Source organism: Ochotona princeps, chromosome 7, assembly GCF_030435755.1.
Source record: "Ochotona princeps isolate mOchPri1 chromosome 7, mOchPri1.hap1, whole genome shotgun sequence".
Taxonomy (NCBI): Eukaryota; Metazoa; Chordata; class Mammalia; order Lagomorpha; family Ochotonidae; genus Ochotona; species Ochotona princeps.
The window spans coordinates 3,915,609-3,929,865 of record NC_080838.1 but is presented as its reverse complement, the minus strand read 5'-3'; the positions used below and the strand labels follow the sequence as shown (position 1 = coordinate 3,929,865).

The window sequence follows — 14,257 nt, the reverse complement described above, 5'->3', positions numbered from 1 at the left end:
CCATCCAATGTTTCACTCCCCATGTGAGCCGCAACGGGCCAGTGTGCACTGATCCGATGCTGGGAACCAGGAACCTCTTCTGGGTCTCCCACGCGGGTGCAGGGTCCAAAGGTTTGGGCTGTCTCGACTGCTTTCCCAGGCCACAAGCAGGGAGCTGGATGGGAAGTGGAGCTGCCAGGATTAGAACCGGCACCCATATGGGATCCCGGGGCTTTCAAGGCGAGGACTTTAGCCACTAGGCCACGCCGCCAGGCCCACTGCTGATTTTTTTTTTAAGATTTATTTTATTTGCTTTTTTTGGAAATGCAGATATACAGAGAAAAGGAGAGACAGAGTGTTTCGACTCTACATTGTAGAATTCACTCTACAATGGCCAGGGCTGATCCTATCTGAAACCAGGAGCCAGGAGCATTTTCGATGTGGGGGCCCAAGGCTTTGGGTCATCCTCTACTGCTTTCCCAGGCCATAAGCAGGGAGCTGGATGGGAAGTGTGAGCTGGATGCAGAGTGCAGCAGTCAGGACTTGGAGCAGCACCAGAGACAGAGGATGACAGCACCAGAGGCAGAGGTCCAGCCTGCAACACCACAGCCCTGGCCCCCTGTCGTAGAGCAGCTTTAGAAAGGTGAAATCAGTCCATGATAGTGTGTCTGATGTAGTGTTTGGAATGCTAATTTAGGTGTCATGCCACAGATGAGGCTATTTAAATTTACTATCTAGCTCTCGTGCCTCCAGCTTCTTCCTCCTCCCTGTTGTCCTTCACTGCCTCTTCCACCGTTTTGTTGTTGTTGTTGTTAAGATTCATTTGTTTTGGAAAGGCAGATTTACAGAGAGGATAGACAGAGAGAAAGATCTTCCATCCACTGGGTCACTCCAGAAATGGCTACAATGGCCAGAGCTGAGCTTCTTCCATGTCTCCCGCACATGGGTGCAGGCTTCTAAGGCTTTGGGCCATCCTACTGCTTTCCCAGGCCACAAGCAGGGAGCTGGATGGGAAGTGAAGCAGCTGGGACACAAACCAGTGCAATATGGGGACCCTAGCACTTGCAAGGGGAGGATTAGTCATTTGAGTCATCACCACCTCGTTTGTTTGTCTCATTGGTTCTACCAAAACATTTTGATGCATCACGTCAGAAATTATCTGGTACTGATTGGGCCGCTTATTGCTGGTTGTTAGTAACTTTGATTTCTTGGTTAAGGTGCTATCTACCACAGCCCGTCCATTGTAAGTTTACTGTTTTTTCACTTCTAATACATTACTCTAAGAGTTATTGTGTAAAAATTCTATTTTTCATTTGAATTCACGTATTTGTAAGTATATACTTTGCCTCAGTACATAGGAAATGACAAGTGATGTTTCATTTTCTAAGAGTTACAGAGAGAGAATGAAGAGAGAGAAAGAAAGAGAAATGGCCTTGGCAGTTGGATCCCAGGCCAGGACCTCTAGCTGGGTGCTCCCCATGGGTGCTTTCCTTGGCAGTGAGCTGCCAAGGGAGCTAGATTACAAGTGAGGCAAGTAGGATTTGAACTGGAGCCTGTAAGATGCCAGCCGTGCAGATGACAGCTTAACCCAATGCACCACAACGCTGGCCCCTAGGTAGTTGTTTTCAAATCCTATAATTCCTTTTATTAGTTTGCATTCATTTTTCATTCAGAGATTTTTAGTGTTTGATTAAAAGCTGTTTTTCTAACCCCTAAGTGTATTGAATTATTTTTTTCATATATATATATATATATATATATATATATATATATAATCATATTGTTGACAATCTTTACATAGTTAATTATGGTAAAAAGGTTCAGGGGCTATAGGGAAATGTGTAAGACTATTATGTCCATATTGTTTCCTTCTTGTATCCGAGGTAAAGGGGGATATTGAGGGAGAAGCCCCACTCAGTTTCCTACCCACCCCAAATCCAGGATGTGGGACATGCTCTGAGATACTTGCTCAAGTGGTGTTAATAGTTCTCCAGTTATGAATCGCTGCCAGTTTTGCCACTCCCAGCTTGCTGAGGTCGTTGAAGAATCCACTGATCGACACAGTCCATCATAGAGTATTCATTTGCCCAGTATTTCGCTGCCAACATATAGCTGAGGTGGTGGATTGACTTGTTCTTTCCTTTGTCTTTTCTTGGCTAGGGTTCTGAGTCGAACAGTTAGATTGGGGAGATCCCCAAAGAAACTTTGAGGTATTCCCGGACCAGATTCTTGCATGTTCTAGCAAGCACAGGGCCCGGTACAGTCCATCACCACAATCAGCTGGTGGTTGCAATTGCTGGGTTGGTTCTGTTTTCAGTCCCGACTTCCACTGGAACCAATGGGTGTTGCAGTCCAGCCTGGTTCTGTCCAGCACATACTTGGCCCTCACATCAATCAGTGGGAGCTGCAGCCTAGTTGGAGCGACCCACAATAACCCCCACCAGGCCTGCCCCCTACCCTGATTTGCCAGTATGTATAGCAGACTAGTCCAGTCTGTCCCACATCCAATTTGGCTCTTGTACTTGTCAATGGGTATTAAAGCTTAGTTCCATCTAACCAGCTCAAATATGCAGCCCTCACGGATGTTGTTGAGTGCCTCTCTGTCTAGCCACCCCAGAAGTGTATTAATTTATAAATGAGTTTTTGAAAACTCATTTGAAACATATGAATCTGGTGTAACTATATTCAGAAAGTCTATTTTTAAGGTTTAATTATTTATTTACTTGTTTATTTGAAAATGAGGTGGGTAGGGAGAGAAATCTTCCATCTCCTGGTTTGCTCCCCATGTGGCCACAGCATCCAGAGGTGGGCTGGTCTCAGGTCAGGAGCCTCTTCCAGGTTTCCCACATGGGTGGGGAACTGAAACACCCGAGGCATCCTCTGCTGTTTTTCTCAAGCCACTTATGGGAATTGGATGGGAAGTAGAGCATTTGGGACATGAGCTGGCACCCACATGGGATACAGGCCTAATAGGCAGGCTTCACCTGCTAAGCCACAAAGCTGACCTAGTATCTTTTTAATTCACTAATTGTTAATTAGTGTTTGTCACATTAGCTTAGTTTTCTTGTTTGCTGAAACATTTGAAAGTAAGTTGGTGATATAATACTTTATCCCTTAGTGCTTTGACATGCACCAAAAATAAATGACCACTGCAGTATGACCATAGTCGTATGCTCACATTTAGCAAAGTTAACACATTTAAACCACTTCTCCTTTTTTAAAATGGCAGATGAGATTTACAGAGAAGAGAGACAAAATCAGATCTTCCATCCACTGATTCATTTCCCAAATGGCCACAACTGCCAGAGCAGAGCCTATAAGGAGCCCCGTCTCCCAAGTGGGAGCAGGGTCCCAAGCCTTTGGACCACCTTCTGCTGCTTTCCCAGGTTGCAAGCAGGGAGCTGGATGGGAAATGAAGCAGCCAGGGAACTGTCATAGCACATATGGTATCATTGTGCTTGTCAGGAAAAGATTAACCAATTGATCCACTGTGCCAGGACCAGTTGTTCTTTTACAACCCACGCCCTTCTTTTTTTTTTTTTTTCTTTTTCTTTTTTAAGAAATTTCCCTACCTGGACTTTCTCAAGAATGGAGTCTTGTGGCTGGATTTTTTTCATACTCAGCAGCATATTATAAAGTTCATTTATGTTGTATAAATATGGGAAGTTATTCCTTTTTATAGCAAATAATATTGTTGAAGATTATATTTTATAATTGATAAAATCATTAGGTGTTTTCACAGTTTGACTGTTATGAATACTGCTTCCATTTGTATAGTTTTTAAAAATGTTTTGGTTTGAAAAGCAGAGAGAGAAAAAGCGAGAATTTTCTATCTGCTGTTCACAAGATGGTGTAATGGCTGGAGCTGACTGATCTGAAGCTAGTTGCTAGAAGCTTCTTCCAGGTCTCTCATGTGGGTGCAAGGGCCCAGGCTTTGGACCATCTTCTGCTTTCCCAGGCCACAGCAGGGAGCTGGCTTAGTAAATGTGGAACAGCCAAGACTGGAACTGGCAACCCAACGAGATGCCGGCACTGCAGGTGGAAGCTTAGCCTAACATGCTGTGGCCCCAGCCCTGTGTTTTTGTGAACCTGTTATCAGACGTGGAATTACTGGAGCATATAGTCAATGTATCTGATTATTTAAGGAAACGCTCATTTCTAAAAGTGACCACAGCATTTTTACATTCGTTCCTTCCAGCAGTAAATGAGGGTTCCAGTTTGTCTCCTTCCCTACGGACACTTACTGTCTTTCTGATTGCAGCTGTCCTAAGGAGTTAGTGGTATCTGAATATGATCTTGGTTTACACTTCCCTGATGACTATTAATACTGAGCATCTTCTCTTGTGCTTATTGACCATTTGTATATTTTTCCTAAAAAACTGTTCAGGTCGTATACCAGTTTTTAATTCAGACCTCTTATAAGACTACTTCACTAGGGCCTGGTGCGGTAGCCTAGTGGCTGAAGTGCTCATCTTGCATGCGGCAGGATCCCATGTGGTCATTGGTTCTTATCCTGGCTGATCCACTTCCTGTCTAGCTCTAGCAGTAGAGGACTGTCTAAAGCCTTTGGAACCTGCACCTTCGTGGAGACCGGGAAGAAGCCCCTGGCTTGGCTAGGTTCTGGCTATTGCAGCTCTTTGGGGAGTGAACCAACAGGTGGAAGTTCTTTCTGTCTCTTCCCTCTGTAAATCTGATTTACTTATAAAAATAAGTAAATCTTAAAAAAAAGAGTACTTTACTATTCTAGGGTTATGAAGGTGTGCTGCTGTGCTTGCTTCTAACAGTTTTATAATACCTAATTTTGTTTATTTTGCATTAGTTTTTACTTTTAGTTTGACATAAAGAGCCAACATTATTTTTACCACAGATGGTCATATAATTGTCGCAGAAACAGTGTTGCAGAATTTTTTTCCCAAGAACAATCTAGTAACATCTTGTCAGAAATCATTTTTTTAAAAGGATTTATTTTAAAGAATTTCAAGAAAGATGAGGAGAGACTGAGAGAGCTCTTCCATTCTCTGATTCACTCCTCAAATGGCCACAGTGGCCGGTTCTGGGCCTGGCTGAAGCCAGGAGCCAGGTTTGCCATGTGGGTGCAGTGCTCTAAGAACATGGGCCATCTTCTGTTGTTTTCCCATTCACGTTAACTGGGAGTTGGATGGGAAGTTGAGCAGTGGAGACTCAAACTCGAACTGGCACTGTATGGGAATGCTGTCCTGGATGTTGTGGTCTAGGTTTTTGCCAAATATTTGTTTTCTAAGTTCTTGCCCCGTACTTTAAAAGCATTTTAATCACAAGTACCAACATGGCTTGGACAAGTGGTAACGTTTATTCAGATGGAGAGGAACACAGACAAACGAGTGTCATGTTCAGGGTGAGTGACCAGAACGTGAAAGGGTCAGGGAGAGATTGCTTCTCGGGGTTCGTCAATGTGAAGTGAGAGAGCAGTGGGTATGTGAGAGGCTGAGAGTGTTAGAGGTGAAGAGAGCCAAAGTGCCAATGAAGAAGCACACCACCAGGAGAGTGACCCCTTCCCAGTGTGGCTTGGATGGGGCTTGAGAGGGGAGTGGTGACAACACAAAACCGCCCTCCAGTTTCTACTTAACGATGGTACAGATTGTTTGATGCTCAAGGAGGCAAATGGTATTATACAGGTGGGGAATGTGTGGCTTCAACTGACCCTAAACTGGCTGTCTGCCTAGACCATATCATGGGTACCTTTCGGCGTGGCCTAGTGGCTAAGGTCCTCGCCTTGATCCCATATGGCCGCTGGCTCTAATCCCGGCAGCTCCACTTCCTCTCTATCTCTCCTCCTCTCACTATATCTGACTTTGTAATGAAAATAAAATAAATCTTTAAAAAAAAAAAGATTAGACTGTTAATCTCTACAAACTGGGGACTTTTATAGAAATTGTTTTTTGAATTTGCACATTAGTTTAGGGCATAGTGCCATCTTAAGTCTGCCTATCTGTGAGGTTTTTTTTTTATTTATTTAGAACTTTTAAATTTCTTTTTCCCCTAATATTTACTTTATTTATTTGAAAGGCAGAGCTAGAGAGGTCTTCCATCTGCTGGTTCATGCTCCAAGTGGCTGCAGTGACAAGGCTGAAGCCAGGAGCCAGGAACTTCCAGTCTTCCACTTGGATGCTAGGACCCAAGGACTTGGGCACATCTTTCTGTTTTTTTCCAGGTGCATTGACAGTGAGCTGAATCAAAAAGCTTGAATTCAAATTAGTATCTATGGGCTGCAGTTTTATGTGCTACATCACAAAACCAGTCTCTAAAACATTTCTATGAATACTGTTTGTATTTTTCCAAGTATAACTATTCTGCTTTGTGAAAATTTGCACTCCAAGTATCCTTGTTATTGTGAGTGTTTTGTTTTATGGAACTACAATTGGGAGGAAGGGCCTGGCATTGTGACCTAGCAGGTACAGATGTGGCCGTGATGCTGGCAGTCCACATGGTTGCCCATTCAACTCGCATAAGGCTACTTCTGATCCAGCTCCTTGCTACTGGCTGAGATAGCCTAAGGACTTGGGTCCCTTCTACGCTGTGGGAGACCTAGATGAAATAATGGGGAGTGAGCCAACTCTGCTTCTCCCTCTCTATAACTCTTTGAAATAAGCACATCTCCCGTTAATGTCTACGGTGACAGAAACAGTTAATCCTATCAGAGGGGTTGGATTCTGAGAAGGTCTCTGGGTTCAGCAGAGCTAAGAGTGCTGGGTGCCAACTGACAGGTGGATAGACTTGGGAAGGGGAGTTGTTGCTAAGGGGGTTTATCAGGAGGAGCTAGCAGCTTGAGTGGCAACTTGCCAGAGGTAAGAGGGAATGTCAGCTAATTCTGGAGTTTATTTGGAAGATGGATGGAAGATGGATAAATACATTAGTCTGTTTTTATTTTGTAAGATTTATTTTATTTTTATTGTAAATTCAGATATATATATATATAGAGGAGGAGACACAGGAATCTCTTCCATCCACTGATTCACTCCCCAAGCAGCTTCAACAACTGGAGCTGCACTGATCCGAAGGCAAGAGGTACAGGAGCTTCTTCTGGGTGTCCCACGTGGGTACAGTAGTCCAAGGCTTAGGCTAGCCTCAACTGCTTTCCCAGTTCACAAGCAGGGAGCTGGGTGGGAAGCAGGGCTGCTGGGATTAGAACCGGCGCCTGTATGGGATCCCAGCGTGTACAGGATGGGGACTATAGCTGCAAGGCTATGATTCCAGCCCAACATTAGGCTGTTATTGGCATGGTAATGGTTAAATGTAGATATAAAAATTATTTTATTAATTTAGATTTAGTCGTGTAAATGTATTTGCAAACTTTTAAAAATGCTGTGTATCATTTTATTAAAAGAATATCTTGGGCCCTGCATGGTAACCTAGTGACTAAAATCCTCACCTTGCACACCAGGATCCCTCATGAGCACCGATTCTAATCCAGGCAGACCTGTTTCTAATCTAGCTGCTTTTGGTCTGAGAAAGCAGTCAAGGGCAGCCCAAAGCCTTGGGAGCCTGCACCCACGTGGGAGACCCAGAAGAAGCTCCTGGCTCCTGGCTTCGGATTGGCGCATCTCTGGCCATTGTGGGCACTGGAGGGTTAATTAACAGAAAGAAGATCTTCCTTGCTGCCTCTCCTCCTCTCTGTATATCTGACTTTCCAATGGAAATAAATAAACATTAAAAAAGAGTATCTTGTGCAGAAACTTAGTATATAAAATGGAAAATGAAGCACTCAAAATTGCTGTGGGTGATTAAACTGTTCATGCTTAATTGAGGGGGAAGGCTGTGATCTAGTTTTAGAGCAGGCCGGGTGTACTATCTATATGCAATAATTATTGATTGAACAGAAAAATAATCTCTGCAGAATAGAAAGTTCATTTTGCTTTTGGTGTAGAATGAGCAGATAGGAATCACAAAGACAGAAATGTAAGACCAGGTAAGAGATAACAAGACATAAAGAACATTGGACTGGCCACGGTAGCCTAGTGGCTCATGTCCTTGCTTTGCACACATCTGGATCCCATATGGGTGCACCAGTTCGCATCCTGGCTGTTCCACTTCCCATGCAGCTCCCTGCTTGTGGCCTGGGAAAACAGACCAGGATGGCTCAAGGCCTTGAGATTCTGCACCTGAACAGGAGACCCAGAAGAGGCTCTTGGCTGCTGGATTTAGATCAGCTCAGCTCCCGCCATTGAGGTCATTCTGGGAGTGAACCATTGGATGGAAGATTTTTCTCTCTGTCTCTCCTTTCTGTAAATCTGGGTTCGAAATAAAAATAAATAAATCTTGGCGAAAAAAACCATGAAGTACAGAAAGTGTATGAGATCAAATGAGAGCCTGGGTATGGATCTAGGGGACAGTTTACTGGATATATGTGACAGTGGCTTGTGAGAGTCGGTGGTTTAATGCAATGGTATCATTCACAGGTCAGTGCCATTGTCTTTGGGATTTGGTGACGGCATTTTTGTTCAGAGATTGAAAGGTGTTGCCATTCATTGCGCGATGGCCTGCGTGCTAGATAGTTAGTACTCAGGACAGTCCCTACAGTGAAGAATTGTGTTCATCCTAAGAACTTTCAGGTTGGTCAAGGAGATTCCTATTTTAATTCCGCCTCCTGAAATTCCTACCCGCTGACTGATTTTCCTCATATTATTATAATAGTATAGTCCTTCATTAGCAGTCATAAGTCTATCAGTCTATTAGTTAAGCCCACATTGCCAGTACATACAATGTCAGACAATTCAGCATCCCATTGTCTAGATATGTCCAACAGTTTGATTGAGAGTCCATCTTTGATTTGGATGTAGAGATGCCACACTCTGCCCCCCTATGTAATGTTATCTGCTCACTTGTCTAATAACTCCTTTCCAGGGATGCCTCTCTACACGTGGGGCCTGAAGTGGCACTATGTCACGTACCACTCTCCTTCATGCCCCCTTAGAGCCCAGGCTGAAGAGAAACGCACAGTCTTGCAAAAGTTGCAGCACAGACGTGTAGAAAAACGTAGGATTGTCAAGTCAGAGTTGCCAGAGCCGGAAGGATGGAATGTGAATTGACGAAGCTCTGACACAGTTACGCTTCCAAGTAACAGCATCTTTGGATGCCTCTATGAAGAACAAGTTATTATCTCAAGTCCTAGTTTTGCTGTATGAAGACTGCAGCCCGAACCAGAAGAACCAGGAACCAACTCTGGAACACTTAAGTGCTGCACTGCTGGGAGGGGAGCAAGACCAACCCTTGGAAGATGGAGCCATGGGTAGCCAGCATCTGTGGGTACTGGGGAACTGGCCGAGCCCTCCTGGCCCTGGAGTGGCAGGCAAGACTGGGTATGGGGAGGCTGGCAAGCTGGCTCTGGAGAGGATGGTGATAAGGCTGTGGGCACAGTAGGTATAGGCAGAGCCAGCCTGGCTATGGAAGGCCTACGAGCTGGAGGCACCAGCCCAATCAACGTGGTCCTGGAGCTGCCAGCTGCCAGAGGATGGCTGTGGGCACTGACTGAGCCTGCCTGGCACTAATGATTGGTAGGCCAGCTGGGGACTCAGGAGGTACTACCAGAGCCAGCCAGACTAGCCCTGGAATAGTGGGTGTGGTGGCAGGGCAAGCTGGCTAAATGAGCTGGGGAGCCTGGGCTATGGAGCCTGGTCCTATGGACAAGGGTTATTGCGCTGTGGGCAAGGGGGTCACTGATTGAACTGGCCTGTCCCCGTTGTGGGAAAGGTGCTGTGGAATGGAGTGCAAGGTGTGCAGTGGACACAGGACAAGTGGTCCTGGTGCTGGAGGAGCAGGCCGGTGAGTAGCCTGCTGGGGATGCTGGGTCACTGGGCTAGCCTGCCTGATCCTGGAGCAGCTGGGAGGATGACAGGGTGGGCAGGATAAGGAGTGTAGTGGGGAGGGGGCCCGGGAGAGTTGGGCTGGCCACTAAATGGACAATTATAGTACTGTGGGTGCAGGGATATCAGTGGAGCCAGCTTGGCAATGAAGCAGGTAGTGGGTGGGCTTGGGACACAGGGTGATCTGACCTGTTAGGCTTGACCTTGGAGCAGTCAGCAGATGGCTTGGGGGCTGGGCTCTCTTGTCGAGCACCCCCTGGCCCTGGAGTGTACTGCATGCATACTAAACATGCTTATGGCACTAGGTGAACTTGCTGCCAGTCACTGGAACAGTGGATGGGAGAGTGGCATGGGTGAGCTAGAGTAATGGTGGGAAACAGCTGAGCCTGCCTGGCCCTGTAGCAGCTTATAGGCAAGCTGGGAAAGAGAGGGGTGTTCTGTGGGGTGGATGGAGGGAGGCAGGTGCACCGGCCAATGTGGAATGGCTCTCAAGCAGCTGGGGGTGGTAGTGGGACAGGTGGACATTAGGAGCTTGGCAAGCATCGGCAGAGCCCACCTGTTCTTGGAGCAGCTCATGGCACAACTGGGTGGGTAAGCTAAAGGCATAGAGGTTTCCAGTCCAGTTGTCCTGTACCTGGCTGCCTAGAATATTAGAAGCTTGGTAGTCCCTGGGGGAGTGAGCCTGGTCCCGAAGTACCAGGAGGAATGACAGAGCATGCCAGCCTTGGGCCCAGAGTCTCTGACAAAATGGGCCAGATGCTAGAGCAGCAGGTGGCAGTGCTGCCTGCTGAGGGAGCATGGTCACTGGGTGATCCCATCCTGCTCTGAGGCAGTGGATGGGCGGTGGGGCTGGCAGGCTAGGGTTCACGCCTAGTGAAAGGCAGCAGGACCTACCCTGAAACAGCAAATGGGACAGTATGCAAACCTGCTTTGTGTGGGCAGGCTTCAGTGGAGCTGGCCTTGAGGTGTTGCAATGAACAGGTGGGCTGGGGATGTGATGGATGCTGCCCTAGCCGGCGTGGCTCTGCATCAACAAGTAGGGTGGCAGGGTGGACATCATGGCAGGGTGGGCATGCTGGATGTGGCTGTGTGCTAGCCAGCTGGTGTGGCCCTGGAGTGGATGGCAGGTATCTGTAGGCAAGGGGTGGCTTGGGGAGGGTTGCTGATGGAAAAGCATGCCTTACCCAAGAGCAGCAGGGGTCAGCAGCTTGAGGTGCATGAGGTGTCGGCCAAGTTCGGCTGACCATAGAGGGGCTGGTAGGCAGGCTGGGAACATGGGAGGTCACATATGAGCCATTTTTTATTGCTGAAGCAGGTAAGCATGGCAGTGAGGTGGACATGCTCTGGGCCAGGGGATTCAGATCCTAGGGACTGGTGCTACAGATTGCTGTCATATGGGCCCAGTCCTAGATCAGTGGGCAGCCAAGCAGCCTGCTAAGGGAGCAGGTGGGTGGCTGAGTCTATGTGTACATGGAACGGTTGGTGGGGAAGTGGTGCGGGTGGGCTAGAATCCAGGTGGCAGGCTGGGACCTGGAGGGGTGTCAGCCAGCTGGCCTGGCTCCAGAGTGGACAGTGGGCAGGCTTGGGGTACCGGAGGGTAGGTAGAACCTTCTGAGCCTGCTTTGTCCTGGAGCACCCTGCAGCACAGTCAGGCAGGATCTAGGAATATTAGACACGCCAGCTGTGCCTGCCTGGCCTTGGAGCAGCCTATGGGTTAGAAGTGCAGGGATCTGGTCCTCAAGTAGTTGATGTGGAGCAGTGCGGTGTCCTAGAGGCGCAGTGGTCACTGGCCACCAGTCTGTGCAAGAGTGTTACAGCGCAGAGGGCCCAGTGTCAGTAAGCCTGGCCCTGGAGTACCAAGCTGAGTGACAGGATGTGCCAGCTGGGGCCACAGGGTCTCTGGCAGAACGGGCTGGCTCTGAATGGCAGGCAGCTGAGTGGTCTGCTGAGGGAGTAGGATTGGTGGCTGAGCCCCACTGGCTCTGGAGCACTGCATGGGATGGCAAGGCTTCCAGGTCAGGGGTGGGCCTGGTGATGGCAAATAGAACCTGTCACTGGAGTGACCAGTGCAATGGCTAGCGGGCCTGCTTTGTGTGTGGAAGTTGTTGTCAGAGCCTGGCCCTGGAGCAGCGTGTGTGGGACTGGGGTGTCTGTTTTAATGACGCACAGGGTGCTGGCTGAGCCCAACTGGCCATGTTGTGGTAGACAGCACCCAAGCTGCTGTGGCCCTGCAGCAGCGAGTGGGCTGATGGGGTGGGCATGTTGGATCTGCAGGCACACTTGCTGAGCAGGCATGGCCTTGGATCATTTCGTGGATGGTGGGCAGCTATTGGCATGGACACTGTTGGAGCCTGGCTGGGCATGGAGTGGCTGGTAGATGGGCTGAGGGTGTGAAGACCACACCTGAGTCATTCTGGCACTGGGACAGCAGGCAGGGCATCTGGGTGGGCATGCTGTGGGCCAGGGAATTCAGTTCATGTGGGCTGGTGTCACAGGTTGCATTCAAATGGACCTGGCTCGTCAACAGGAAGAGTGTGCTGGATCTGATGGATGCTGGCTGAGCTGGCATGGTCCTGGAGTAGGTAGAGTCACAGGTGGCTGTGGGCCCTGGAGGAGCGCACCTTTCCTGAAGCAGCAGGGATGGGTCAGGTGTCCTGAGGCACATGTGACACCAAGCCCAACCCTAGGGCACTGGAGAGAGAGGGGTAGGCTAGCTGAGATAATGGGAGGCCCTTCCAGAACTGTTTTGGCACTTTAACATCAAGTGGGGGAGTGAGGGGAATGGTCAGGAATGCTGTGGAGCAGGGGATTCAGGTCCTCTAGGCTGGTACCTCAGGGTTGCCGTAACAGCATGCCTTGCCTTATAGCAGCTGGCTGCTGTGCAACCTACTAAGGGAGTGGGGCACAGGCTGAGTCTACCTGTTCTTGGAGTAGCTGATATGGCAGCATCGTGGGGCATGAGCTGAGCCTACCTGGTCCAGGAACAGCTGTCAGAGTGTTGTGTACTGACTACAAGTGTGTGGGGCCAGTTAAACCCTTCTGGTCCGGGAGTGGCTTGCAGTCAGGCTGGGAAAACAAGGGATATCAGTGACTTGGCCTGACCCTGGAGTGGACTGCGGGAGGTAGGGGTGCGGGCTGAACCTGAATGGCCCCACAGAAGCAGGATGGATGGCAGAATGGGGGTGTTGTGGGGCCAAGGAGCATGGGAGGCACTGGCTGAGGCCACGTGGGCCTTGAGCTGTTGGTGAGGCAGCTGGGTGGGTGAGCTAGAGGCATAAGGGTCACCTGCTGAGGGAGCTGTGCCTGTTGCAGTGGCCACGCCAGGAGTGCTAGAGACACTGAGGATCCAGGACCCCATTAGCCTGGCCCTGAGATGCTGGGGGATTGGAGGTTCATGCTGGCTGGGGCCTCAGGGTTGGCAGTAGAGTGGGCCCAGCCCTAGAGTGGCACACACAGCAAGTGGTTTGCTGAGGAAACTGGGTTGATTGCCAAAGTCAGCTATCCCTTGAGCAGCAGCAGGGTGGTGGAGCTGGCAGGCTAGAGGCATGTCTGATGCTTGCCAGTCAAGGTTGACCCTGGAGTAAATGGCAAGCAGGGCATCAGCATGTGCTTTCTGGGACCCCAGAGACCCAGGAGAATGGGACTGGCCCCAGAGAGGCTGGTTTGCAATCGGCCATGTGAGGGAGAGGTCACTTGCTGAGCCACCTGGCCCTGGAGCAGTGTAAAGGCCAATGGAATGTGCGCATCTGAGATTCCTGGTGCCAGGCAGCTGATCTTTACTGGCCCTGGATCAACTGGCATGTGGCCTTGTGTGTAGGAGGTGCCACTGGAGCCTGTGTGGCTCTGAAGGGACAGTCAGGCAGCAGGGTGCCATGCTGTGGTGTGGAGTGTCTGGCTGAGCATACCTGGCCATGGAGCAGCCTGCAAGCATCCAGGTAGATGGACTTGAGAGTCAGGGCTCATTGGCCAAGCAGGCCTGTGCCTCTTGAGGTGGCCACAGTGGGAGTGCTGGAGATGTGGTTGGCTCACGGCAAGTGAACCTGGCCCTGGAGTGCCATGCAGAGTGGTCAGGTGTGCCAGCTGGAACTGTAGGGACATCAGGAGAAGTGGCCTGGCCGTAGAGAGGCATGCAGCTGAGCAGTCAGCTGAGGGGGTGGGGTGGCTGGCCAACACCAACTGCCCTGGGGCAGCAGCAGAGTGGCATCCCTGCCAAGCTAAAGGTGTTCCTGCCAACAGCTCACCAAGCCTGAACCTAGAGCACCAAGCCAGATGGCAGGCAGGTGTGCTTCATGTCTGGGGCCTGTTGGCCAAGCTGGCCTGGCACTGTAGGACTGGAAGGCTGGGGATGTGGTGGCTGCCGCTGAAGAAGGTATAGCCCTGTGGCAGCAAATGGGGCATGCAGTGGGCTTACACAATGTGCAGGGGCACTGGCAAGCCAG

The 14,257-nt window shown here is 49.2% G+C and overlaps 1 protein-coding gene across 1 annotated transcript in view; it reads left to right on the top strand.

Moving 5' to 3' along the window:
• Positions 1 to 14,257, top strand: part of LOC131480858 (midasin-like) — a 304,439-nt gene that overhangs the window by 54,084 nt on the left and 236,098 nt on the right. The gene's annotated exons all lie outside the window — the stretch shown is intronic.